This window comes from Pogona vitticeps, chromosome 4 (assembly GCF_051106095.1).
Source record: "Pogona vitticeps strain Pit_001003342236 chromosome 4, PviZW2.1, whole genome shotgun sequence".
Lineage (NCBI taxonomy): Eukaryota > Metazoa > Chordata > Lepidosauria > Squamata > Agamidae > Pogona > Pogona vitticeps.
This window is the reverse complement of record NC_135786.1, coordinates 62,281,176-62,295,514: the sequence shown is the minus strand read 5'-3', so window position 1 is coordinate 62,295,514 and position 14,339 is coordinate 62,281,176. Positions and strand designations below refer to the sequence as shown.

The 14,339-nt window shown below is 41.4% G+C and overlaps 1 protein-coding gene and 1 long non-coding RNA gene across 4 annotated transcripts in view; one reads left to right on the top strand and one right to left on the bottom strand.

Annotated features, from left to right (window-relative positions):
• Positions 1-5,867: 5,867 nt before the first annotated feature.
• LOC144589031 (uncharacterized) lies at positions 5,868-12,480 on the bottom strand. The gene is made up of 2 exons (XR_013544878.1): positions 12,373-12,480; positions 5,868-5,975 (listed from the first exon to the last, which is right to left on the bottom strand). It is a non-coding gene; the product is annotated as an uncharacterized LOC144589031 (long non-coding RNA).
• A 317-nt stretch (positions 12,481-12,797) lies between these two features.
• The window catches only part of TESK2 (testis associated actin remodelling kinase 2), a 96,492-nt gene continuing 94,950 nt past the window's right edge, over positions 12,798-14,339 (top strand). Inside the window, exon 1 of one of the 3 annotated variants that reach the window (XM_020783302.3) lies at positions 12,798-13,190. The gene's annotated coding sequence lies outside the window, so the exon portion shown is untranslated. The remainder of the gene's footprint in view (positions 13,191-14,339) is intronic. The other 2 variants (XM_020783303.3, XM_078392836.1) reach the window with 2 other exon arrangements.

Genomic DNA, 14,339 nt, shown 5'->3' with positions numbered 1-14,339 from the left:
GGTTAAACTGCAGACGCCTCAGGGTCGGAAGACCAGCAGTAGTAAGATCGAATCCACACAACAGAGTGAGCTCCCGTCTTGTCCCAGCTCCTGCCAACCTAGCAGTTTGAAAGCATGTAAACATCTGAGTAGATAAATAGGTACCACCACTGTGGGAAGGTAACGGTGTTCCGTGTCTAGTTGCGCTGGCCACGTGAACACGGAAACTGTCTGTGGACAAATGATGGCTCTACGGCTTGGAGACGGGGTTGAGCACCACACTCTAGAGTCAGACACGACTGGACTAAATTTCAAGGGGAACCTAAACAAATAATACATTAAAATGGTAACTAGGATCAATATTAAAAAAACATTTAAAACAACAGAGTATAGCAGTCCATTTAAAACCTCTCTCAGACCACCAGTCATTAAGGAAAAGTCTGCCTGAAGAGAAAGATCTTTGCCTGTCTGTGGAAGGACTGCAAAGATGGAGCCAGACTAGGGAGGGAGTTCCAGAGTCTAGGAGTACATATATACACAGAAGCAGGAGACAATGAAACATTCATATCCATCTCTATTGCCATACACATTATCTCTCTCTCTCTCTCTGATACTTTCTGACCCCAAGCCCATTCATTCACATAACACCTCAGCTGAGGAAAAGAGGTCTACACCCAGTCCTCAAATTAGATACTGTACATTCCTGCCTGCTGCTCCTTCCTCCTGTGCCTGGTTTCAAAAGTGGGCAAGTAGCTTGCTTGTTCATGTTAATTCTCTTATTGTCTTACTCCTTCTCCACCCTCAAATCTCTTTCTCACACTCATCTGCAGACACACCCTTAGATGGGGGGATGTTTGTGTGTTGAAAAACATAAGGAGACAGGCAAATAAAGGCTGTTTGGCAAGTATCCTAAATATGAAGTGATTCCACTTTGCTTAAGAGACCAGCCTCTAAAGCTGTTTGGTTTTGTTATAAATACAGTATTTGCAATGTATAAATATTTGCCATGTAGTCCCAACTCTTATGTTGGATGAAGTAGACTTGCCCATGGAAGCTCACATTAAAATATAGCAGTTGGTTATTGAAGTGTTGCGATGTTTTGGTATTCTTTATTTTTTAGTTTTAGTTTGTTTTGGGTTAGTTTTGTGCGTATCACATTTTTTAAATGTGATTGATTGGCTGAAATCAAGACTGAGGAAGTGCTTGGGGAATAATTGGAATAAACTAGTAGTTTATCTTTCTGATCATGTGTAAAACAAATGCAGAGTTATATTGCAAACAATATGGGACAACTATAAGGTGAAACATTGAGAGAGTGCAGAAAAGTTTTAAGAGGACAGAGCTACGTATGTCTGTTACACAACCTGTTTATTGTCAAGTGCCTGTACATCTCCCAAAGAAATTTGATTAGTGGGTGGCTTCTAACTGCAGTAAAAACTGAAGTTATTCCATTGCTGATGCTGAAATGAAATTCAACTACCAACCAGGCTGTTTCCTATGCAAAATGTCTTGACCCACCTCTGTTTTTTCAGAAGTATGAAATTTATCTACCATTAAATTAAGTTTATTCTGAAAGAAGAAATAATAAGTAGGCTTAATGAAACCTATGTTATTTATCATCTATATAGGAAGTCTGTCCTGAAAACTTTGGTTATGGGGTATTGGCAAATAACAAATAAAATGAACAATAAGATATGTCCAGCAAACTTGAAGTGCTGTATTTAATATTATAAATGTCTCTCTTCCAATAGTATTATTCATTGGAGATCTTAACACCATGCCAGAGAGAAGATCTCTAAATTATACCAATGAAAACCTTTCTAAGTAGGCAAAGATAGTTTCAGTCACCTCAGATAAAGTTTATATAAATTGAACCACTCCACTCTCCAATTAAATGGAGAATTATGAATATGTAGGTGCTGCATTTTTCAGCTCTCTTTGGTGAGGCTGGAGTTCAGCCTACAGAATCCTAGAGACATTCTTGTGACTACCAAAAGATCTTCCAATTAGCTGTGTAGGCTGAAGATGATGGAATTTGCAGCCTAAACAGTCGTAGAAAGTCCCAGGTCATGTATTAGTGTACACAACACTTTAACTGTGTTATACAGATGACCTTTAAACAGTAGAATGCCACATTATTTTAATGAGCAGATTTCTTTAGTCAGTAACTACAGTACTGGGAAAGAATAATTTGCACAATATACCGTAAAAAGACTGGCTCTTCCAGGTAATAAAATGTCTTGCAAATTAAAAGCATGGTAGAGGAAATCTCATGTATGGATCAAGATAGTCAATGTTTTCTCCAATCTAGCACTACATAACCTTTTTAGAGCAAATGTTTCTGTGATGTAATGCAAGGACTAATGATCTGTTTGCAGATACTGTATATGCAGAACTGAACTGGTATAATTAGATGAAGGGTTGATGATGGAAGGGACAGGAGTCCAGGATACGCAGCAAACAAATACAACTTCCTGAAGTATGGTTTTCAGGATGCCTGCTGTCTTTGGCCTTCCTGAATGCATTTGAAGATAAATAAAGCACTGTGGCTGTGGCGAAGCATTAATTTTTATCCTTTCCTCCCAGGGCTAGTTTTAGACCTTCCAGGAAGCAATGAAAACATCTATGAGTTGTCTGGCTTGTTGGCCAAATTCTGGTATATGCTGTGCAGTTGGACAGTGGAAATAGTATCTCTTCCCCATACTGTATAGTTTTCTTTAAAAGTTTAATTTTTTAAAAGAAATCCACTGTGCCTCCCTCTTGTCCTATTTATTGAGTTTATATTTGCTGAAGTGGATTCTGCCTTTCCACTAACATTAACACTCAGTGTAGTTAACCATAAAACATAAATGATATACAGTATCTTAGCATGACTGACAACAGAATCAGGCACCTTATTTATTAGCTGAAATTCTAGTTAATATGGAATAAATGGAATTCTGTCCATTGAAACTAAAAAAAAATACTGATAGGAAGGGGGAAAACAGGGTACAGTAGCAATGGATTTTTAAAAAATATTTATTTATTTATTTCATTTCATTTATACCCCACCTATCTGGTCATTGCAACCACTCTAGGCGGCTTACAACACAAATATAAAACATATATATATATATATATATATATATATATATATATATATATATATATATATATATATATAATAGAAAAAATAGTTTACGCAATTAATTTACACAATATATTTAAATTGTTTTATTTTGACATTGGAAATCTGTATGAATAACATCTCTGCTGACAGGAGGAAAAACAGATGGTGCTAATCTGGCCTTTTTAGTAAGTTCCAAAGGCTGGGAGCAGCTACCAAGAAAGTTCTGGTCTATATTCAGATCAAATGTGCCTCTGGTAATGGCAGGGCAGAAAGAAAGGATACTGCATAAGGCTCATATGGGAGAATGTAGTGTTTCAAATAGGCAGACCATGTAGAGTTTTGTAAATCATAACCAGTGTTTTCTGTTTTGCTTAGAAACGCCACCACCACAAGTGATGCTATTGTAACAAGGCAGTTGTATGCTTCCTATATTTGACCCCAGTCTGGCAGCAACATGGTGGATGAACTGAAGTTTTGCAATACCTTTCAAAGTAGTCCCTTATAAACTTCTCCATGCCTTCTACTGGAGGCAGCTTGTGAACCAAGGTGGGTAGGAGGGATGGCAGAATGGCGGTGGAGGGTCTCTCCTTCTCAATGTACAAGCCATCTCTGACTTTTGTCAGTGGTCATTTTCCTCCACCTCAGCCTTACCACTGTTACCAGTTCCTATCCTTTCCCCTCACACTTGTCCTTGTCATTTACTTTAGGTTCCGAAGCACATACAACGCTATTTTTATGACTGTTACTAGTGGTGCTGCTATTTCAAGCACAGAAAATGGAGATCATTTCCTGAACTGGAGGGGGAAATTGGGCAATTTTTCATGCAACAAAGCATAGATAGATTATTACTCTGGCTGTATGGCTCAGGAAGACCTGTTACAACAGCCATTCTCAACCTTTTTTTCCACAGCCATAAACAAAATATGAAAGAAATATAGGCCAAATCTGGATTGTATAAATTGCATAACAAACATTTTAAGGTGGTGTGTGAATAATTGTTCCCAGTTGGTCGCCCCCTACAAATGTGCCTTCATATGCCCCCCCTTTGAGAATGGCTACTTTAGAACATAACTGAGCAAAAGTTCAGACATTTGGAAACAGCATAAGGTATGTCTTCCCGGAGATAGACAACATGGTCTTTCTCTCATCAGGAAATATTTTTCTTTTTCCAGTGGGAGACTGTTCAAATGTGCAAAACTCCATCTCATGATATGAAGTGATTAAATTAAAAAATAAAGTTTTCCTACTGACTTTTAATCAGAACTTAGAACTCTCGTGACAGTAGTGGTAGTCCCTGCATAATGTTCTATATGGTATTTTATAGAATAATAACAGGCTGATGTTAATAGAGCAGTGAAACAAAATGGCATGCATAATGGAGAAAATTCTGTTGAATAAATGTATGCTGATGGAAGTTAATGATGTCATTAGCTGGATTCCTATCACCCCATTTTAGGTTCTGAGGTTCTCTAAGGTTCCCTTTTGCCCTAGGGAAACCTTTGGAAGCCTCAGGCAGGGGGAGGGGGCTTTAATTGCCAAAATTATTGTCAAATCTTTGCTAGAGAGTTAGAAAATTTTCAATTAATTTAAATTAAATTTTACCCATTCCAGCCAATGACATTATCAGCTTCCACTAGCATAAATTTACACCAATAGGCTTTTGGCTGTCATAAAAGAAAGAAATAAACCATGCACAGATTAAACATACACCTACAAGTGAATTATGAACCATGTAAGGAAATAGATATACAACAATGGAAAATAACTGTTTCTGAGTATGGGGAGGATACCTGAAGCCTAGTCATAGTCACAATAGTAATAAACCTAGCCAAATTCTGTAAGCATGCAATAAATATATTTATCAGACCGATTTGTAGCATAACTGCCACATAAATGCTTTCTCTTCTTAAAAAATATTCTTTAGGTTTGCATTTTCTGTAAAATGAATATGCACACACAATCATAACAATAAAATGAAAACTGTAACAAAACTAAGCTCATAATAGAGCAAGGATAGTACAGGATGTTGCAGAGTTAATTTGCCTCTATGGTATAACTAATTAAATAGGTCCATCAATAAATTGACTTCAGATACTGGAGTCTGGATGGGATCACTGTTCCAATTAAGAGAGTTTATAAAGTGGACACAATGTGCCCAATAATGTGATTTTTCACAGATTTAGTCATTTGAACCTGGTCTCTCGGTTTTCCTATAAGTGCAGTACACCATACTTTTGTATACCACTGGATAAGACTTAATTCATTACAGTTTTTCCAGTTTTAGCTGCTATGACTAGTCAAGACACAAGACATAAAACAGGCATTAGGGCTTTATGCAAAAGGTGGTAAACAAAAAGAACAAGTCCAGCTCTGGCACTAGTATGGTTTTCTAATTTGTAACAGTCAGATTCTATTTTTAAACTATTAATCTCTGAAAGGCAAAAATCACCACATATGGGTATAAGAATCCAGTGCCTGCTATTCCCTCCAACATTTCAAATTCATTTTGCTGTTAATTTGTAGGACTGAGGTACTATCTATAATCACGTCCTCTGAGACTAGCAGCATTGAATTTAAAGGAGAATTTATTCCTCTGAGAATTTCAGACATTGTCAAAGACAAAGAGTCATATTTTTCTGAAATATCTTGGCACCTTGTGAGGACCCATAAAGCCAATGCACGAGGAATGAATATAGTGCAGAGGCGAGGCCCCTTGAGTTTTTGGTTGCTGTCAGCATTAAGGCTTCAAATGGGAGAATCAACTGGGGAGTTTGTGCCGGGACCTCAGGGGTTGTTATAAAGTGTTTGACTTGTGCCAGATGAAACTGCATGGAATTTATTTTCCCCGATTGCTCTCTAAGTTGCATGGCAGGCTTTGAGATATTTCCTGCAAAAAGACAGATCATAAATGTTTCAAGGAAGTTAGAAAGACCAAACAAAAGAAACATCCAGTAACCCCAATGATACACAGATACACATAGATACGATTAAACAGAAACAGTGTTGTAGAATCTTGCATTTTCAGTACCCACCCAACATAAAGAATTAAAAAACGTAAAAATAATATGCAGATTTTTATTGGAGGCTCTACTGTGGATCCTCCTGCTTTCAAAGATTAGGTGGGAGTTAACAGGAAACACAGTCTCTTTGATTGAGGATAGAGTTCTAGCCATGTCCTAACTGGGCACTTGAAATAATAGCCCATTACACAGGAACTGAGAAATAAGAATGTCCCCTTACTTTTATTGAATACTACATTGGACTAACTGAAACTAATGTTCAGTGGCACATGTAGATACAAATAAATAATTTTAGACAGGTGAAACAAAGTGACTCAAAGCTTTTTCAGCTGCCAGTCTTCTTCCCTGCACACAGCCATCCTCAAAATATTAAACACTAGGTTTCAGTTCTGCAGACTGACGTGGTACAGGAATACAGTGGGGTCTTGACTTAAGAACCACTCTCATAGGAAAATATTGACTTGACTTACATACTTAGATTTGAGTTAAGAACTGAAAAAAACCACGTGGGAGGCAGGGAAAGTGCAAAATTTGAACTTTCAGTTAACTGTTGGCCAGTGAAAAGGGTGCCTGTCTGCTTCCTCACTCCTCCCAGCGTTGAGAGTGGATTGGGAGTCTTCAGACTGCCTGGTACTGCCTGGACTGTATTTTCCCTGCCTTCCCTGAACCTTTCTTGACCTAAGAAAAAAAGAAACAAAATATCCCCCTCTAGTGGTCGAAGGCAGAATAGCAGCTTCCCATTAGTTTCTATGGACGGAAAAGAGCAGATACGGATCAAATGGTTTTCAATGCATTCCTATGGGAAATGCAGATTTGACCTGAGAACTTTTTGACTTGAGAACCGCCTTCCAATACGGATTAAGTTCTCAAGTCAAGACCCCAGTGTATAAGGAAGGTAGGGAGGGTCTCTAGGGCACAGGAATCATTTTTTTCTGAAAAGGTATTGGCACAGTTACTTTTCTTAGCTACATAGTGGTGGAAAGGTGTTAAAGATACATTTTAAATTGTGCAAAACAGCAACATACATGCACATGAAAAAAATCATTTGAATTCCTTACCTTGGATTTTATAGAAATTGAGTAACTTTGGATAAATTAATACAATCTTAATCAACGGGCGGTGTTACAAACTGCTAGAGAAATTTTCAGATATGTCACAGCCAATAGAGTACAATAGGACCCCCTTACCCATGGAATTGATATTCACTGATTCACTTATTCAGAGTCTTAAAATATTAAAAATATTTTTAAAAATCCAGAAAAAAACTATTATCACATGTATTTTCAGAACCAGCCAATGGAGGGCGGGAGCCAGAGATTGTGCTATGAATACTGTACAGTGGGGTCTCGACATACGAACGTTTCGACTTACGAACTGCTCTCATAGGCCTATATGGACTCGACTTACGAACTTAGATTCGAGTTACGAACTCTTTTTTTCCTTTTTTTAAAGCTAAGTCATCTTAGGTTAAAAGGAAAAAAGGAAAAAATATATCCCCCTCTAGTGGCAGAAGGCGGAATAGCAGCTTCCCATTAGTTTCTATGGAAGAAAGGAGCAGATACGGATTAAATGGTTTTCAATGCATTCCTATGGGAAATGCAGATTCGACTTAAGAACTTTTCGACCTGAGAACTGCCTTCCAATACGGATTAAGTTCATAAGTCGAGACCCCACTGTACTTGTTAGTGAAGAATACAAGGCGTGATATCTATCCCCCTCTAGTGGCCAGTTCTGGTAAGGCATGTGAAACTTTTTTTTGTTTTTACCATGCTGTCCCTATGGTGTTTGCTATTATCCATGGTTTGCAGAGGCTTGGAACCTATTCCCAGCTGATATGAGGGTCCTACTGTAGATCAAGATGAACTCTTTAATTGTGCTGGGAAACAATTCAGAAAGCAGTGAAAACGTTTTTTAAAGTGGCAAAATACATTTCAAAACCCCACTTTCAGTTAACGTCCAATATCCTTGATGGTAGCCTCTAAACACAAAGCCTCTAAACACAATTTAATAATAATTGTGTGCTATTGTGAGGGTTCAGTTTTTGGGGCTGTCTGTTCTTCAATTAAAGGACGAGTCGGTTGAGGTAAATCAAAAGGTTCAGTATTTATTGCAACATCAACTCCAACAGGGTTCACCCCTAAAAAGGGGTTCAAAGATTCTTGCAACATATTGCTCGGCTTTAACGGGGTCCATAAACCATTTATAAAAGGGTTTGTCGTCTCTGGGTTCCAAGGTCCTGTTAATAATGGCACAGTCCCCTGCCCAGGGTCCAATTCTTCGTCCAGAGATATCAGCGGTAAAGTCTCTTCATCCCCGCTCCACTCACCCCAGGACGACCCGTCTCCTCCTTCGACTCCCCAGGGGCCGGGTAACCCCCCAGCTTCCTCAGTTCGGCGATATGCCATTGTTTTTTCCTTTCTAGCTCGCGGGCTACAGCTTCCCTTTCTTCCCGGAGCTTCCTTCTCCACTCCTTGGCCTCTGTCTCGCCCCAATACGAAGGACGAGGCTTTAGCCTAAGCTGACGGCGTTTCTCTGCCTCTTCATGGGGGACACGGACCTGCTCCCACTTGTGGGTCCAGGGATCCTCCATCCAGATCCACTCCCATCCCCCCCCCGGTATCTCCGCCGGCTTCCCTCTTATATCTCCCGCCGCTGCCTCAATCTCCTCCCTCTGTCTTCCCGCCAAAGATCCCCCGGGTTCCGGGGTAAGGGTTAACCCTTTCATAGTCACCTCCAAATCTCCCGTATCTACCCCCTTATTTAAGGTAAGGGGTTCGGCGACCTCTTGTTCCCAATATGGGGTTTCCACGCCTTTCTCTTCCCGACGCGTTGGGGACGGAGGTGGGGATGTTTGAGTGTGAAGGGTTCTCTTCGAGAGCGACGGCACTCCTACTAAGGCCTCCATTTTGGAGGCCTCACAGCTATCAAGTCAATTCTGACTCATGGCAACCCTTTTTCAGAGTTTTCCAGGTACAGAGTATTCAGATGTGTTTACCATTCCTTTCTTATGGGGGCATCCTGGGATTGTACAGCTTGCCCAAGATCAGATAGGCTGGCTCTACTCTGCTAGAGGGACAATGAGGAATCAAATTCCCAACCTTCGGCTTTGAATCCAGATAACTAATCCACTGAGTTATCCAGACAGTTTCTAAACTCAATAGGAGTGTAATAACATGTGAATAATCTGCTAACATTTCTCCAGCATTCTTTTTTTGACAATTTAAGTAACAAAATCAAACACCTTATCTTTTCAGGTGTTGTGCTGCAATAATTTCAAATTATGACATGTAAAAAAGAGCCACAGGTTCCTCGGTCATTAAAAAGTGTAATCTGGAAAGCCTCTTTCCAATTTTCAACGAGTGTGACAAATTCTAGACTTCTGAACAGGGAGTAATTCTGAATTTGCTCCACAAGATGTCCCTAGAGAGTTGATAAATAACTGGTTTTATATTTGCCACAAGGGTGACAAAAGTCTGGAGGATGGAAAATACTGATATTTGCCTGAGAATAATGGCTGCGTAGTTCATTGACTTAGGTATCTGCCTACAGAGCCAGAGAATGGGAGTTGGATTTCCCACTGTGCTTCCTAGGAGAAAAGCCAGTATGTATAGCCTTGAGCAAGCTGCACATCCCAAGGGTGCCCTTAAGAAAGAAACGGTAAACCCCTTCTGAGTGTACTTAAAAATCCCTGGACTTCATGGAAAGTAATTATTATTAATGCAGTAGCAGTATATGGCCTTGACAGAGCAATGCTATGAGTATCTTCTGAACTTTAACTACATTTCAGATGAAATAGTAACCCAGTTATAGTTGATATAGTCAGTATCCCAGAAAGAAAAGAATGCACATTTTGGTTTTCCTGTGGTCAGCTGATAATTTAATTGATTTTGAATATACTTATAAACAGTATCACACACTTGCTGGTCCAAATAATTTAAGTCCATGTAAACTGCCACAGACCTCGTGCGCACACCATTGCCAGATTAAATATGTAGTGAAAGAAAGAAACTTTAAAATAATGTATATTGACTATTCAAAATGACTGTGATTCTCTGCACTCCGAGTAATCACATAATGTAGGAGACATCTCACCTAGGTAAATGGCATAGATATGAGATGATGAGAGGCTCAGTGCTGCAAAAGAGCTGAAGGTGGTTGAGGTCAAAACAAAACAGCGGTTGTTGTGCTGTATCCTACAGTAATGTCACCGCTTTAGGAGCTGTCAGGCACAAACAAAGGAAAAATGAAAAAATAAAGAAGACAACAAACATTGTAGCACCTTAAAGAATAACTGCTATATTTGAATGTGCGCTTTTATGAACTTGTCATATTAAAATACAGCAGTTACTCTTTAAAGTCCCACAGTGTTTTTGTCTTCTTTATTTTTTAATGTTTGCTTTGTTTTTTCCTGACATGCTAGCACAGACGGCTCCCTCTTCTAAAACTACAACTATGGTTTGTGAACTGGTGATATCTGAGATCAGTATAGGCTAGACGTGCCTAATTTGCACCTGGTTCCATCCAGTGGTTTGATTTTTTCCATTTAATTCTCCTTCTTGCATTGTGGATGTTAAGTATCTAACTGTTTCTAAAGAAAAAGTAGAAGTGCTGTATAAATTTTCAGAGATTTTAATTACAGTCAAACCTCTACTTACGAACGTCCCTAGCTACAAATGATCCAACTTATGAACAGCTCCGTTCGCAAAATTTTGCTTCTACTTGCGAATGGAGCTTCAAGATAGGAACAGAAAAAGGCAGGGGGGAAAAGGCGGCCAATTCAAATTTCTAACTGTAGGTGGCGCCGAGGCTGCTTCTTTGTGCTGTAGCTCTTTCGGCAGTTATAGGGTGGAGGCTTGGGAGAGCTTCCTGCTTCGGAGTGAGCCTGTGTGTGTGTCTGCAGGGAGGTAGGCTGCTGTTTTCTCCTTTTAAAAACTGTTCTGGGTGGGTTTTGGCTGGGGCGGATATGTTTCTGTGCTGTGTTGTTGTTGTTTTCTTAATGTCTCAGCAACGGAGCTGGGTTTAATGTTTATTGTTGGAGTGTTTTCCCCTTCTTAATGCCTTAGTGCCTTCCAACCGCACTTGCTGTGTTCTTTTTATTTTTTGGTGATATTTTTTTTGTCCGGAATGGATTAATTTGTTTTCAATGCATTCCTATGGGAAATTTTGCTTCTACTGTACTTACGAACATTCCAACTAACAAACATCTTCTGGGACGGATTGAGTTCGTAAGTAGAGGTTCCACTGTATATATACTGTACATGCAATAATGGCAATGGTTAACTTTTTGAACACTAGATGTCACCATCCTTTAACCTTTCACTGTATTGCTAAGCAAGATGTAGTAATGCCCTCTTCACAGCAACATTTACATCTGATAAAAAAGCAATACATGTCAATAACCTGCTCAAATGATACTAATTTGATAATTTTGTGCCATCAAGTCATTTCTGAGTTGTGACAACCCTTTTCATGGTTTTCTGGGTAGGTAATACACAGAAGTTGTTTATTATGTCCTTCTTCTGGCGGTGCCCTGGGACTGTGCAGCTTGCCCAAGGTCACACAGGTTGGCTTTACAGTGGAACCTCTACTTACGAACGTCCCTAGGCACAGTTGGAGGTTGAACTCCCAGCCTCTGGCTCAACAGCCAGATACCTCAACGTCTGACCTCTCCAGCCAGTCAAATGCAGCTAAAGACCTTCATAAAAACTCCCAGAATGTTATTTGTTCTGATGTTTAGCCTGTACATCACAAAACTTTGGAAGAATTAGACCATTACAGAGAATTCCTGATAGAACCTGCAAGATTCATACTTTCTGATAACACACTGACACAAATGATAATATTGTTTACTGAAGTTTATATATTTTATTACTATTTTACTTTTATCTACATTAGAAGGATATCTGCAAGTGAGATCTGAAAGCCTTAGGAATGGACCTCAACAGATGGGAAACCCTGACATCTGAGCGTTCAGCCTGGAGGCAGGCGGTGCATCATGGCCTCTTCCAATTTGAAGAAACTCTTGTCCAGCAGGCCAAGGCAAAGAGACAGTCCCAAAAGCAGCAAAACCAGGGAGCTGGACAGGGGAAAAGACTATATTTGTCTTCAGTGTGGAAGGGATGGTCACTCTCGAATTGGCCTTCTCAGCCACACTAGACGCTGTTCCAAGTCCTCCATACAGAGCACGTTACCATAGTCTCTCGAGATTGAAAGATGCCTAATAAAGAATTTATCTACATATGTATCAAAAGGCCTCATACATACCTCACCATACCTCGATAGTTCCCGACTTTCCCTGCAACAATTATTAATTACAGTCTTCTTGACAGCTGTATTTCCCCCCCACACCCGTCTCAGTGGTTTAGAATTCAGACTTCGCAGTAACTGGCAAGCCCGTTCTCATTGGTCTGACGCCGTATTTGTTATCCGCCTTCGGGTGCTAGCCAATAGGTTTCAGGCGCCCCTAGCAACCCGCCTTCTTACTCCCCTCACCGCCCTTTTCTTTGGCTTCAGTTGAAGCTCTTGTTGTCCTTGAGTCAAGCTGGCCTGTCACTCAAGCTCTCTCCCTCCAATCAGAAGGCACCTAAGATCAGTTCGCAAAGGGTATCTTCCGTACGATTAGTCACGTTGGTCGTCCATCAAACTCAGGTCTATGCCGATTGGCGAACGTCCGCCAGGAGAGTCAGGCTCCTCCCTCTCCAAGTCCTGTGGTGGCTTCCAGCCAGGGAGGCGACTCAGTTGGTCTGTGGCGGCCGCTGGACGGAGCTGGGTGCTCGTGTCCTGTTTTCGGTGCTGCGGAGGGAAGTTGGGGGAAGGGCCCCGAGGCCATTGCGGCCCAGCTTAGCTCCTCTGTTCGCGGCTGGAAGGAGTCCAGCTCCCCCTTTCTCGATGTCCCCCTCTCTCTCCCGGACGTCCACCAAAGGGCTTTAGACTGCGTCTCCCCCCCCCCCGCGACCGCCCGACTCCTGAAGAGAGTGCGAATATGAGTCGTCCCCTGGTGTGCGGGACCCGCCGCCGCCGTCTCCCCTTTTCCTCGCCTTCGTCCTCCTCCTCGAGGCAGGTAAAGAAGAGCGAATGGAGCGGTGAGTAAGGAACGTCTCTAGCTCTTGCGGGGCCGAAGGGAGGGAAGAGCGGTTGGTTCCGGAGCTCTGAAGGAGGAACTGTACGAAGGGTGACAAGGCGTGAGGGGGGGCATGGCGGAGGGGAGTGGGATTTGTGGACCGGAGCCCAGGCGAGCGGCAGCGAGTTCCCCTGAGGCAGGCAGAGAGAGAGAGAGAGAGAGAGAAAAGGGGGGGCCCGCCTCTCCCTTTGTGCTGAGGGTTCGCGGTGGGGAGCGTGACGACGGGGGTGTCGTTCTCCGGAGGGGAAGAACGTGAGGAACCAGACAGGCTTCACTGGAGGAGGAGGATGGGAGGCTGTCCCGAAAGTGCGTGTGGGGGGGGGGGAGGAGTATGGGGAAGAAAACATCTACGTCCTGTAGTAGGGAGTAGGGAGATGAAGGTGGAGGAATTCTTGTAGTATGACAGTACTTTGAGAGAAAGTCTTAACTTCCAGAATCCCATAGTTAGTGCGGTCAGAAATATGGCGGGGCGGGGCGGAGGGGGGCGGCGCGCGCGGGGAAGAAACTTTCACAGACTCTGCTTTTCAGAAACGTGTCTCTCTCATTTTTTCCCCTGGGTGATGCCTTGAAAGTTTAATTCGAAGCAACTGCCTTGTTCCTTGCAGCAGGAAAGGGTCAAAGATGGAGGAGCGTCTGGCCACCTGGCTGAGGGTGTAGGATAAAGAGGATGAAGTGTAAGGGGAGGGGCGATATCTTCCTCATCTTTATCTCCTCTGAGAGCACCAGTCCTAGCAGTTTTGTGAATAATGGACTACTTTTCCTTACTGAGCATGTTTATACAGTACTGACATTTGAAGATGCAGTCAAGAATATCAAGTGCCATTTAATCTCCCAACCTTCTGACTTGTAGTTTTCAAAGTGGTAGCTGTATTAGTCTGTGCAAGCTAATCAGACAAGAAATGAAACAAAACAAAAGTGAACAAATTATAGGAGACAAAACTGTTGTGGCACATTAAAGACTAATGGCTGCATTTTATTATGAGCATTTGTAAATCCAGACCACTTCCTCAGCCATAAGAGTGAGACTTCATGGTAACATTTATATATGACCCCAAGATAAAGCGACAGTGGTTGGTTAGTAGATACAAGTTGCAAATTGTGTGAATCGGTG